This window comes from Drosophila navojoa, chromosome 3 (genome assembly GCF_054131105.1).
Source record: "Drosophila navojoa isolate 15081-1374.11 chromosome 3, UAZ_NAV_1.0, whole genome shotgun sequence".
Classification (NCBI taxonomy): Eukaryota; Metazoa; Arthropoda; class Insecta; order Diptera; family Drosophilidae; genus Drosophila; species Drosophila navojoa.
Window position 1 is genome coordinate 27752311 of NC_142891.1, and position 13327 is coordinate 27765637.

Below are 13327 nucleotides of genomic sequence, written 5' to 3' on the forward strand. Positions count from 1 at the left end.
ATTATGTCCAGGTTCGGAATCTATTAACCTCGTTTTTTCCTTTTTGTTCCTTTTGGAAAAAAATTAGTTTTTGCAGTTAAAAACGAGTTTTGTCGTGCAGAGCTTGTGAAGGTATGGACCAACAACAACCGCCAAGAAGACGCGGTAAAAAACTTTATTATTGAAAAAATTAACAATAATAATATTAATAATCTAATTGATAAAAGAGTAAAGCAATTTGTAGAGTATGTAAAAAAGCATCTGCCAAAGTGCAACCGGAATTTGGAAAGGTTTGAAATGCATCATGCTAGATGGCTTGAAGGCAGGGTGATAATTGATTGTGAAGGTACTTTGGAAAGTAAAGCTGGCCGTAGAGAACTTAGCTATCTTGATGCAGGAAATCGATTAAAAAGAAAGCTAGCATCTGATCTTGCCACACAACAAAATCATTCGACCCAGTTGCTTATACATGCTGCTTCGGTATCGGCAAAAAAGTCGAAAGACAAAGACATGACATTTGTATTAAAAAAAAACATTAAGCAATGATAATATAAGCAATTTTAGAAAAAGAGTAGAAGCCAAAATGCCTTGCCCAATTAGCCCTGAAAACGCTCTGGCATTTATTATTGAAGGCGGATTTACAAAGCAGCAATATTTAAACATAAAAGCAATGAACAAACTACATGATTGTGACATTTATCCACCTTATTCAGAAGTGGCAAAAGAAAAATTGAAATGTAGGCCAAAAGATATATGTTTCTCTGAAACAAAAGCCGAAGTGCGTCTACAAAATCTGTTAAATCATACGGTTGATCGCATCCTTGATATGCAGCAAGATGTCCTAAATGTTTCTGAAACAACACATTATAAATTGATTTTGAGTTATGGATTTGATGGTTCAACAGGGCAAAGTATCTATAAGCAAAGATTTCAATCGGATAATCTTAATGCCTTGGATCAATCACTATTTGTAACAACAGTAGTTCCTTTAAAATTAGTTGATAACCAAAATCAAATAATTTGGCGCAACGTTACGCCACAATCAGTACGATACTGCCGTCCACTGAAGATTGAATTTATCAAAGAAACTACTAACCTTATATTAAAGGAAAAAAACGATTTGGACCAGCAAATACAAAATCTTTGTAATCATTTGTATGTTTTTCAAAGTAAAACCATACATATTGCATATGAACTCCATATGACGCTTATCGATGGGAAAGTTTTGAATATTTTAACTGGGACTAACTCCTGCCAATCATGTCCCTTATGTGGAGCCAAACCCATTCAACTTCTTAACACCAGTGATTTCAACTCGGAGATTTTTAGAACTTCTTCTACGAATTTGCAATATGGAGTTAGCCCTCTGCATGCTTGGATTCGATTCCTTGAGTTTGTATTGAAAATATCGTACAGAATCGAAATTAAAAAATGGCGTGTTAAGGATGTCGACAAACAAAAGGTATCATTGCGTAAACAAGAAATTCAGCGGAGGCTGTGGGATGAAATGGGTCTTCATGTGGATAAACCCAGGCCTAATGGAAGTGGAAATAGCAATGATGGGAATACAGCAAGACGAGCTTTCGGAAATGTTGATCTATTTTCATCGATTTTAAATTTCAACGCTGATATTTAAAAAAAAATTTATATAATACTTATAAGCATATCATGCGAATATAAAGTTGACTCAACAAAATTTAAAAAGTTTTGCTCTGAAACATTTAGTTTGTATATGTCAACTTATTCTTGATATCCGATGTCCCCAACTGTTCACAAAATTTTGGTGCATGGATATCAAATTATGGGCAGTTGCATAATTCCTGTTGGCTTATTAGGAGAGAACGCGTCTGAAGCCCGGAACAAGCTGTATAGAAATAATAGGAAATCTCACGCCAGGAAATGTAGCCGATTAGAGAATTTAGCTGATATATTTAATAGGGCTTTAGACTCATCTGATCCACTTCTCTCTTCACTCAGTTTAAAAAAACGCGAAAAGAAAAACAAAAAAAAAAAATTCCCAAAAGAAGTTATTGAACTTTTGGAAGATCCCAATTTTCAATTACCAGCAACATTTGAAGGCTTAATGGAGCCAACTTTAGTTGAAGAAGAAAATGAAGACGAAAATGAGGATGAGGATGAGGAAAATGAAGATCAAAACATAGATGATAAAAATTTAGAGTTAAATTTTGAATTAGATGAAGAATATGAAGACCATTCAGTTTAAAATTATATCGCATATATTTTATATATCCCTAAGAGTCTTCAAATATTAATATCTGCTTGCAGTTGAATGAAATATAATAAAAATATAATTTAAAGTTGCTAAAAGTGTACAAAAAAGTTATTAAAAATAATTTGAGCCCACAGGTAATGATTTTTAAATTTAATATAATATGTTAAAGGGGCAGAAAATTTGAATGCCACGCACAATTGTAAAAAAAAAAAATCCGAATTTTCTTTTTAATATTAATAATATATTCCTAAAATTTCAAGTTCCTAGCTCTTCATTTACAATTAATGCCAAAAAAATACCCATAGTGCATTGGGGAAACAATTATAAATGGTATATTTCAAGCTATAGAAGTTTTTACAATTTTATATTAAATAAATGGACTCTACCCGAATAATCCCAGCAATTCATGGTAGATTTGTATTATAAATTGTGCAATCTCTTCATTCCCCACTCGCACTTCATTATCACCAAACAAACTTAACAAACTAATATTCCTTATATACAAGTACATCCTCCATCATAATAATAACAGCAACAACAATTAAAGCAGCTCAACACGCGCAACACTTGTTTCTTCATTAGTGAAATGGCTTTTCTTCCCGAGTCCAGAAACTCTCCAAAATAAAAACCTTTGCATATTTATAGGTACTGCGCATAAAATTTACACTAATTTAAAAGACAATTCCCCTGTCCTGCTGGACAGTATGCCTATGCCCAAGCGAAAGGCAATTTTCTTCTCATTGTCAGGCGATTCGCCACATAATTCCTGAGTAGGGTGTGGAGTGCAGGGTATAGGGTGTCGCCGGTAGGTGGTAGGTGGTAGGGAGACAGCGACCATATGGTCACGTGTTGAGCTCATAATTCAGCGCGATCTCGTGGACTATTAAATAGAACGCGATGGGACATTTGTAAGGATTTGCCAGGTGAAGCTGGTGAAAGACGCTAGCGCAGCTGTTCCATGCCACGGAACCGTCAACTTTTTTAATTAAACAATCGCTATTTAAACTTATAAAGCACCCTCTAATCCAGACGAAAGAAATGGCGCATAATCAATCCCCAGACGAGGGAAAACAATACAATTTTCCACGAAACATTCTCTTGCGCAATTTTCCACTACATCGGATTAAAATGTGATATGTTTGGGCTTGTTTACACGAGGAGAGCACACAAAGTGGCAGAGAAAGGGAGATACAAAGTGATGGCGAGAGAGGGACAGGATCGGAAGGAGGAGGACATGTGTGGGGGTTAGACATGTGTTTGTTTACGAACTTGGCAGCTTTGTTTGGGACTCTGCAGGAGTGGGTCTTAATTTCCGCTTCGTAAGCATTTCTTCACTCTCTTCCTCTTCTTATTTTCTTTATTTTTTTGGCACAGCGTCTCCCTTTATTTGGGGAGCAGCCGTTTGTTTATTTTGGATTTGTTTGTCTTTTTTCGCTTACAGCATTTTTTTCCTTATTTCTGTTCTTTTTTTTTTGGTTCTTTGCTCGAGTACTTCCGGTTGCGCCGGATGCGAAGACACAGCAAAAGGCACACGCATGCAGCATGCGAAAAGCCGAGGCTTTAATTGTTGCGAGTGGCAAATTGAATTGCCACAGAAACATTGCACAATTGATTTACACTCGAAGGAATTTGCCAAACATATTGCCAAGACTTTAAGTTTTCTTCTTCCACGGTTCCTTAACATTTTTGACACGTTGCACCCAAAGTTTCCTACTCGCCTAAAATTGGGCAGCACGTTCTGCGCCTCGTCTTGAGCTGTGTTCTCTCTCTCTCTCTCTCTCTGCTCTCGGCGCGGCAACACTTTTCGCATATTAAGTATTCGATGGGGGAAGCCCCCACATCCACACAATATGAATTTTGGATGTGGGCGCTAGTCAAGGCGAGGGCTTGCACAGCGTGTTCTGGGTCTTATTGTGGGCGTGCACGGTAATTAATATTATACATATGTATCTTGTACAAGCCCTGTGGGAGTTCCGATTATGAGCGTAGGACCATCGCAGTGTGTACACATTTAAGGAATAAACAAACTGCACTCATATTTCGGATGTGTTAAAGGCTGGCAAGTAGCTCATGAACTTTGAGTTCTCTTTGTAAGTTTGGTTCTATTAAATACAAAATTTTACACGAGGGTTTTTGGTGTCCGTGCTTCACCTCCATTGAAACTCTTTTTCAACAAACATTACTAACATTATCTACTGAAGGGGAAGCCAAACCCCTTACAAATTATTCAAAACTCTAGCTAATTTAAGTCTTGATCCCAAATTGATTTTCATTAGAGATTAATTTTGATTTATATGTCAAAATTATTGATCAACTATAGATTAAGAGATTATTTAATACGACTTCTGTTTACAAATAATTTTGTGCTCCACTGTAATGCTTCTATATTAATAACAAATATTTTTATTACCCACTCACTGCATTTGTTTCCAAGAGAATGATTTGAAAAAGCCAAAAGCTATTAATAAACACATATCCCACAAAATACAAAATAAATTAAAATAAAATAAAATAAAAAGTAAGCTAAAATTAAAATAAAAAATCACTTTTGATAATGATATTAGTTTCAATTTTGTTATTAATATTACGATTATGATTCATAATAATTATGTGCCATTTAATAATCATATCGTTAGCTTTCATGGTTTATCTACTGTGTAATGGAACTATAAAAATCACTTCCTAATGCCTTGCTCTTGCAATAATGTTTCCCTTATTGCACACACACACACACACACACATGATTTTCCCATATCACCAAAATTATTTACCATCCGTTGAGTTCTCACACTCTGCACAGCTTCATTATGGCACATCATCTAATCTAATTTTGGGGGAAGAACCTAGCTTGTTCTTGGCCACTTTTGGGCGCTTGCAAGATTTCCGACTGATTTTTATTACCGTCAACGAGCGAAAAGCGCAATAATCGACATTCGGCACGCACCACAGGCCAAACTCAAGGAAGTTAGACAGTGAGAGAGAGGGAGCGGGGGAGGGAGAGGGAGTCCTTAAGACTGCCTTAAGCCATAAGAGTGTGCACGTTTCGGCTTAGCCAAAGAGGACAACATTACGTTTTATTATCTATTACTTCTGCTGCGCCTAAAATGCCGCCACATTAGCTCAAAAATCCACACACACAAAACAGGATGCCAGCAGCCACAGGACACGCTGGCTGCCAAACGGAAGTCGCCAGCCGCAAAACGTAAACATTAAAACAGGAAACGGAAGTCGCTTCCACACACACAAACAGGCAGACATTTGCAACGTCTACGCTGGTTATGATTATTTCGCCTCGCTGACTTCTGTGTGTGTTTGTGCCGAGTATGTCCTGTGGCATTTATTATTTGTGTTTTGAATTTCATTTTTCACATATTTTCACATTTTCACATTGTTTTCGCCATGCAACTGGGCGATTTCTTATGCACAAAGGTTGTTTCTTTTTTCGAGTTGCATATGCATTGCAAATTAGCTGCTTAAATAACTAGAAATTTCACCATTTCAATTTGTTGTCAACACTGTTTGCCACGGCAACAGGGAAGCATTCTTTATGTTAATCCACAGTTGTTAAAGAATGTCCCGTTCGCCAAGATGTCAACAAAAAATTATTTACGCGCACTAGAATTTCTAAACGAGCTACGAAAATCGTATAGACGCTGCCTTGGACGAAGAACCGCGCGCCTTGGTTGCCCAACGAGCACTGAAAAAGGACACGGCCGCCGCGTAGCATTCAACAGCGGCATTTCGGAAATTTCCCTCCTGCGATAGAAAGGACATTTCGCCGCTCACTGGAAGGCCAACAACTGCAATTGACCTTAGCCTTCGTTTTGCCGGCTTGGTTCAATGCACCAGCGTTGTTGGAGGGTTGTCCTCCCCGTATACCCCATACAAAGGACATTTCCCACAGGGGTAGTTTCCAACAGTTTCCAACCACAACCACTGAGCTCTACAGGTTCTAACAGGTTGGCGTGTGACGTCATTATCAGAGAGGAGCTAAAGGGAAATTCTTCGTTACCCCATCTTACAGAAAATTCCCTAAATAAACTGATGGAATTTGTTCTTTTCTTTCAACTTGTAAGAAATACATGTAGACAAGAAAATGCCAAATTTATATTCAAATTAAATACAAATTAAATTTATAGATATTTTAAATTACTTTTTTATGGCATGGTACTTGAGGCATTTATCTTTCTGTATTAGTTATGCCGCCTGTAAGCGGGTCTTGAGATATTCAATTCAATCTGGAATGGCTAACTTTTAATTGGTAAATTTCTGATGTTCTTAATATGCGCTCAACCATTTAAATGATGCTAAGGCCTTCATACGTAACGCCAGGTAAAATTTCAACCAGAAGAAAAAATATCCGAACCAAAGATATTTAATATATTTCAATACATAAACTATTGTTGATGTTAAAACAAGTAAAAGTATCCTCATTGTGAGTATACACGTCTGAATTCCTGCCTCAAATTGATACTGTAGAACAGAAGAGAACAGAGAACAGAATCTCTTATTGCTTATTTTCACAGCTGGACACAACACAGGCAATCTGTTTTACAAAAAACAGGAAAAATATCGTAATACCATCAAACAGCGTCAACCTCAACCAAAATGACATCAACTGGGAAAACAACGTAAAATTCTTAGGTGTAATAGTAAACATAAATAAAAATAAAATTGCACTTTGCTGATCACGTCAAATATATAATAGATAAGCTACATTCAAACATTATAAATAAGTTTTGTTCTGTTTTCCCACACATTGATTATATTATATTACATACTCAATAGAAATCAGTTTAATTACTATGATGTAGTTTTTAAGTTTTTTATTTTTTTGTAATGTTCATCTTATCCGTGAGTATGTCTAAATGAACGATTTTTATTTCGAAAAGAACTGTATATCTCCTACAGTTTAAGAGCTAAAAGCGTGAAATTTGGATAGTTGAGTTACTAGTAACCTCTATCGATAACCCAAAAATATAAGTGTAACGGCCTCTTTAGGAACGTGGCATATCGAAAAATTTTATTAATATTTGACCGTGCGCATTCAATTTTGCAGTTAGGGTACCGTTAGCTCGTTGTAAAAACTGACCAAAAAATGAAAAAAATGAAAATCGGGAAAAACTGAGTTTTCTACAGTATTAGAGCTAAACTTAGCTACTAAATTGCTTATGTGATGTGAATGAGTATTTTGCAACGAATGGAATTTATACTAATTAAATCCTTAAGAACAAAATTTGTATACGAAGTATCACGATTCGACTCTGAAGAACGTGATTTTAAATGATATTAAATATGAAATATCAGTAAAATGTCATGTGGAAATGAAAAGTAAGAAATTCTGCAATTGTTGCTTCCTTAAGCTCTATGAATAGACCAAAAGACTGAATTGAAGATGGAAAAAGCGACTCAATAAACTTGAAAAGCAAAATGAAACCAAAAGCCCATTTCACCACTTCACTTTTGTTTGAAAGCCCTTTGTGAGGGAAAACTCGTTTTGGCCATGCATCATGTTTGCCGTATTGATAAACCCGCACGGAGGGCTGCAGGCTGCCTGGATGGATGGATGGACGGACGGACGGAAGGCTTCAGCTGGCCCGCCGCGACTATAAAACAATAGAGCCGCAATTTCCATGCGCTGCGACACATGCAACAAAATAAAATGTAAATGGCATAGAAAATGGTTAAAGCCATCGAGGGAATTTCGGCAATAACTACAAAATGTCGCGTGTATGCAGTCGACCAGGGAGCGCGAGACGAAGTGGAAGGCGGGGCGCGGTGTTGCTCGGTAAGGGTTGTCGCAGCCATTCGAAAAAGGATTAAAAAACGTGGCTACAAATATACTACTATCTGAATGGAGCAATCTCAGGCCAGGGCAAGGACAAAAACCTGGACTGAAAAACTGAAATTAAGGCACAACACATACACATATAGCCACCTACACACTCACACAGATACCATCACTCAGTTTCTCTCTCTCTCTCTCTCTCTCTGTCTCTTTCTATCGCTTAAAAGGCCTCCTCGACTGCGCTTGATAAAAACAAAGTGAAAATTTATGCAAAACAGAGATAGAAGAAAAAGACAAAAAAATAAAAATTTTAGAAAACAATGCAAAAGACACATGGCTGAAAGGACAGATAGCGAGACCCTGGCTCTCGGTAAGGAAGAGGTGAGAGGGAAAATAACTAAACAGACAGTTGGGACACTTTTCCCCAGATAATATTGTTTATAAATTCTTTGAGTTACCTTTTCCCAACACGCTTTTTGCAATTAAAACAAAACTTGAAACTTGAATGAGGCAAAGGTTATAAGAAAACAAATAGGCAAAAGAAAACGGTAAAGCGCCGAAACGCGAAGGCCTAACAAAGTGAAGGATGTCTCCGAATTGATATGCGATAAAGAAATTAACTTATGTAAAAGTTAAAAAATGAAATCCAGTTGTATTTGCTTTATTCCAGAAAATGGAAGAGCAAAAACTTAATTTTTAAAAATATTATATTTGATTAATTTTACTATTCGCTGTATTTAAATGGGTAGTTTTAATAAAAATCTTCGCAAACGGAAATAAATGGATCCGATACAGTGGCTTTAAACTTCATTATATTGTAATTATCTGTCGTCCCATTTAAGCATTGAATTGCATCATCAGGAACATCCAATTGCTGATAAATGCGGAATCTGAGAAGGGTAATATCATCGGACGTCATATTTCCCGATTCCATATTATTCAGAGCAGAAGCAAAAATTAGTGCCGTCCGATTTTTTGGCATAAATCCATCTTTTTTTTCAGTATTCGCCAACTTTTTCTTATTCTCATTTAGAAAACTCCAACCGACTTAAAAACAATTTGCATAAAATTTTGGGGACATAATGTTTTAAGCATCGTCAAAGCCAGCTGATTTAGGGCTGCATGGTAAATCGAAAAATGAGCGGGAAATCATTCTCTACTTTCAACGTGTGTAAGTCTTTGGGTGTTTGAAATAATTGTTATGGAAAAGATTTAAGAAGGTATGTCAAATAAGATTCATTGTAGTAGTTTTGTGATTTATCGTCCAATTGTGCAATGTGTTGCTGTTGGGTATGTTTAGATAAAAACTAATATTCATGCGTTTCGTCAGATATAACTTTTTATCCCTCAAAGGTAGTTGAAATGTTTAAATGATAATTTGTGTGTTACTATTTGAAAACCCCAATAATAGAAAGACTTCTTGCTCATTTTTGCTCCTTCAAAAAATAATCGACATGTTGCAGTTACACACGAGTTTTGCGATTCCATGCTGCTAGAAGTGTGGAGCAGTGAATTACATCACTAAAAATATAAACAAAGAGCACATATCGGACGATCAACTTAAATCAATAGACTATAAAGTCCAAAAATTTGTTAGATTTATCAAGTACCTTTTGCCAAATGCTATCAATTGCTGGAACGCTGTAAAAAAAAAAAAAAAAAAAGACACCCGCGCTTTTTAGAGTCACCTAAAAGAGCAGGTCGGAAGCAATTAAATTATAACGATGCTGGTCCTCGACTAAAACGAAAATTTGCTTCTGAGCTGGCTTCAGATTGTGATAACTCGACGCCTCTCTTGATACATATTCCATTGATTTCGACTAAAAAATCAATGGAAAGCGATACAAAATTTGTTTTGAAAAAAGCTATGAACACCGAGCAATCAACCGAGATTAAAATAAGCTTGAAAAAAAATGAGTCTTTGACATTAACATTTGATGAAGCTTTGGTTTTCCTGATTGAAAATGGATTGACTAAGCAACAATACCTAAACATAAAGGCACTTAATAAGCAAAAAGGATTTCACAATTTTTCGCCTTACGCTTCTGATGCAGCAAGACATTCTTATAATTTCGAAATCAACGCGTTGTACATTAATGCAAAGTTACGGTTTCAACGGTTCCATAGGACAAAGCATTTATAAGTAGCGCTTTCAAGAAAATGATTTTTATCGGATTTGATCATTCCTTATTCGTCACAACAGTAATTCCATTGAAATTAGTTGATGAAAATAATCAAGTCGTTTGGTTTTGCCGGTCTTTGAAAATAGAATTTATTAAGGAAACAAATGACCTTATATTAAAAGAGAAACTAAATTTGGATGCACAAATTAAAAACCTTCAACGTCACTTGAATATTTTCGAAGAAAAAAGTATATTCATTGATTATAAACCATACATGACTAATCGACGGAATAGTTTTGAATGGTTTAACTGGAACCAATTCATGCCAAGTATGCCTCCTTATAAACTGCTGAAAACCACTGACTTTATCTCAGAAATATTTACTGTTAATTCCAAAAGCCTTCAATATGGAGTCAGCCCTCTACATGCGTGGATAAGATTTCTGGAGTTCGTACTTAAAATTTCATACAGAATAGATTTAAAAAAATGGCGTGTCAAAGGATCTGATAAGCAACTCATATATGAATGGAAACAGTACATACAAAGTAGGCTCTGGAGTGAAATGGGTCTTAATGTGGACAATCCGAAACAAAATGGCAACACAGCAATACGAGATTTTGGAAATGTTAAGCTGTTTTTAACCACTTTAAATTTTGACCCAGAATATTGATTGCAATTTCTTGCGAGCATAAGGTGAGCTTCGAGAAGTTAAAGTTCTGTGCGAGAAAACATTTAATTTGTATATGTTAAAATATTTTTGGTACACAATGTCCCCAACTACCCACAAAATTTTGGTGCATGGACATCAAATAATGGACAGCTCTATACTTCCAGTTGGGGTTTTGGGAGAACACGCGTCTGAATCTCAAAATGAAATTTATAAAAACGATCGCAAATCACATGCTGGGAAGTGCAGCCGATTGGCGATTATATGATATTTTACTTATAGATATGGACTACGCCGACATGTCAAATGTTGCTATGAGTATAGCGTTCCACCCAACTACCTTAAAAAGGCAAATTATAAAAGCGGCAATGGTGAAAATGACGAGTTGGTGATATTAACAGAATTAAATTAATAGCGTTGACTTTTTATGAAAAAAAAGCATTTTCTTTTTTGCTACTTTTTCAGCTATTTTAGAAGAAAGTTGGCTACTTTCAGCCCTGAAATAATATATTTTATAAATCGCACTGTGACAATCAAAACAAAAACTGGAAAATTTTTTCATAAATCACATTTAAGAAAATAGAAAATTATATTGTAATATTTTTCTTTTAACTTCTATAACTTCCTTACCCCACAGCATTTTACACGTGGTATATCCTTTCTAGTTACGAACATTTATAGTAATAGGAAGTTCTGGGATGCCAGAGGGAATGAAATAAATGCGCTTACATTTTTTGAATACTAAATGTATGGAACTATGAATGCTTTGAATTAACTTGACTATCGACTATTTATAATAAATTTATATTGGATAAATATCATTATATTGGACAATTTATATTGGATGAATAATGGACATATGCACCCTGATCTGCGGGACGCAGATATTTAGATGGGGAAGAGTTAAGACTATCGACAATCGAAGGAGGCTGGAGAGTCCAGTCAGACATTCAAGGGGAGGACATTCACCCTAAACGGCTACGACGTCATATCTGCTAACCATCCAAACGGCATTGCCCGCGAAGGGCCGGCAGTTATAATAAGAAGCGGTATAAAGTACGTTGAACTGCCAGCACAACAAGAGGTATGGGTACAGTGCGCCAAGATCAGAGTAATCTGCCCAACTGGTGACATACTGCCGCATTTTTTCCACCAAGACATAACATCGGACAAGGCCTATTCCAAAATCTCCTGGACAACCTTGGTCCGAAATTATAGTTGGAGGCAACATCAATGCCAAGCACACATGGTGGGGCTCTCGCACTGCGAATCCCAGAGGCAGAGCGCTGTACAAGCGCATAACAGAGAGCTCTTTCGACACCCACTCTGATGGCGAACCTACTTACTGGCTCACCGATAGTGACCAGATTCCAGATGTGCTGGACATAGCCATCTCAAAAGGAATCCCGAGACACAAAATCGTCACTGGCAACGCAATCGACTTGTGCTCTGACCACAGTGCTGTCAAACTATTGGCCAATATGCCTGCCTGCACCCGCTCCAAGAGTAGTAGACTGTTCAAACGTAACACTAATACAAACCGTGGTTACAGAACAGCTTAGTTCCAGCGGTCGCAATAACAACTAACGCCGACCTGGACTGCGCCGTCGAGAAACTCACCATTGAAATTCACAACGCCGTTTCTCACGCCACTCCCTCCAGATCCCACAATAGTGTGCCTCATAGGGACATCCAATTGGCACAACTCTCGCAACCCTAGGGATAAGACAGAGTTCAACAGAGCTGCAAAAGTACTCAAAGAGCTGCTCTATAACCTGAGAAGGCAATCCCTCAACCAGTTCCTAGAAGAAGTGAAGCTAGGTCATACCCAACACGACCTTTGGAGTGTCACCAAAAACATCAAAAGGCCAACGACCAAAAAAGAGCCAGTTAAGCGAGCAGATGGTACGTGGTGCAGATCTGACAGCGAAAGAGCAGCGGCATTTGCCAACCATCTAAACGATGCATTCACCCCTTTTACAAGGTGCTCTAACGAGGATATAAACACGTCAGTGGACTTCCTTGACATTCCCTGTCAGATGGCTCTCCCAATTCCTGCAGTCGCTGCATAAGAAGTCACCCGGATATGATGGAGTCGATGTACCTGCCATTAAAGCCCTACCGCAGTTTGGTCGAGAACTTTTCCTCAACATTATCAACAAATGTTTTCAGCTAGGACATTTCCCCACCCAGTGGAAATGCGCCGAAATCATCCTGATCCGAAAACCTGGGAAACCTGGAGCCAATCTCGTCTCATATCGCCCGATAAGTTTATTGGCGGTACTCTCTAAAGTAGTCGAGAGACTACTTTTGCCCAATACTGGAGGAGGCCAGATTGATCCCCCATTACCAGTTTGGCTTCAGGGAATGTCACGGAACACCAGAGCAATGCCACAGGATCGTTGAGAAAATACTGGAAGCATATGAAGAAAAGAAGTACAGCACAGCTGTGTTTCTGGACGTCAAACAGGCTTTTGACAGAGTCTGGCATACAGGACTGCTCTTTAAGCTCAAGACAGCTCTTCCCGCACCCTACT

At 37.4% G+C, this 13327-nt stretch overlaps 1 protein-coding gene across 5 annotated transcripts in view; it reads right to left on the reverse strand.

Annotated features, from left to right (window-relative positions):
• Nucleotides 1–13327, reverse strand: part of sick (sickie) — a 274376-nt gene that overhangs the window by 192315 nt on the left and 68734 nt on the right. For 3 of the 5 annotated variants that reach the window (XM_089258230.1, XM_089258228.1, XM_089258229.1), the window contains exon 1: nt 5707–5913. The exons of the other annotated variants lie outside the window; for them this stretch is intronic. The gene's annotated coding sequence lies outside the window, so the exon portion shown is untranslated. Of the gene's footprint in view, nt 1–5706; nt 5914–13327 lie in introns of those variants that run through there. 5 annotated transcript variants of the gene reach the window in all.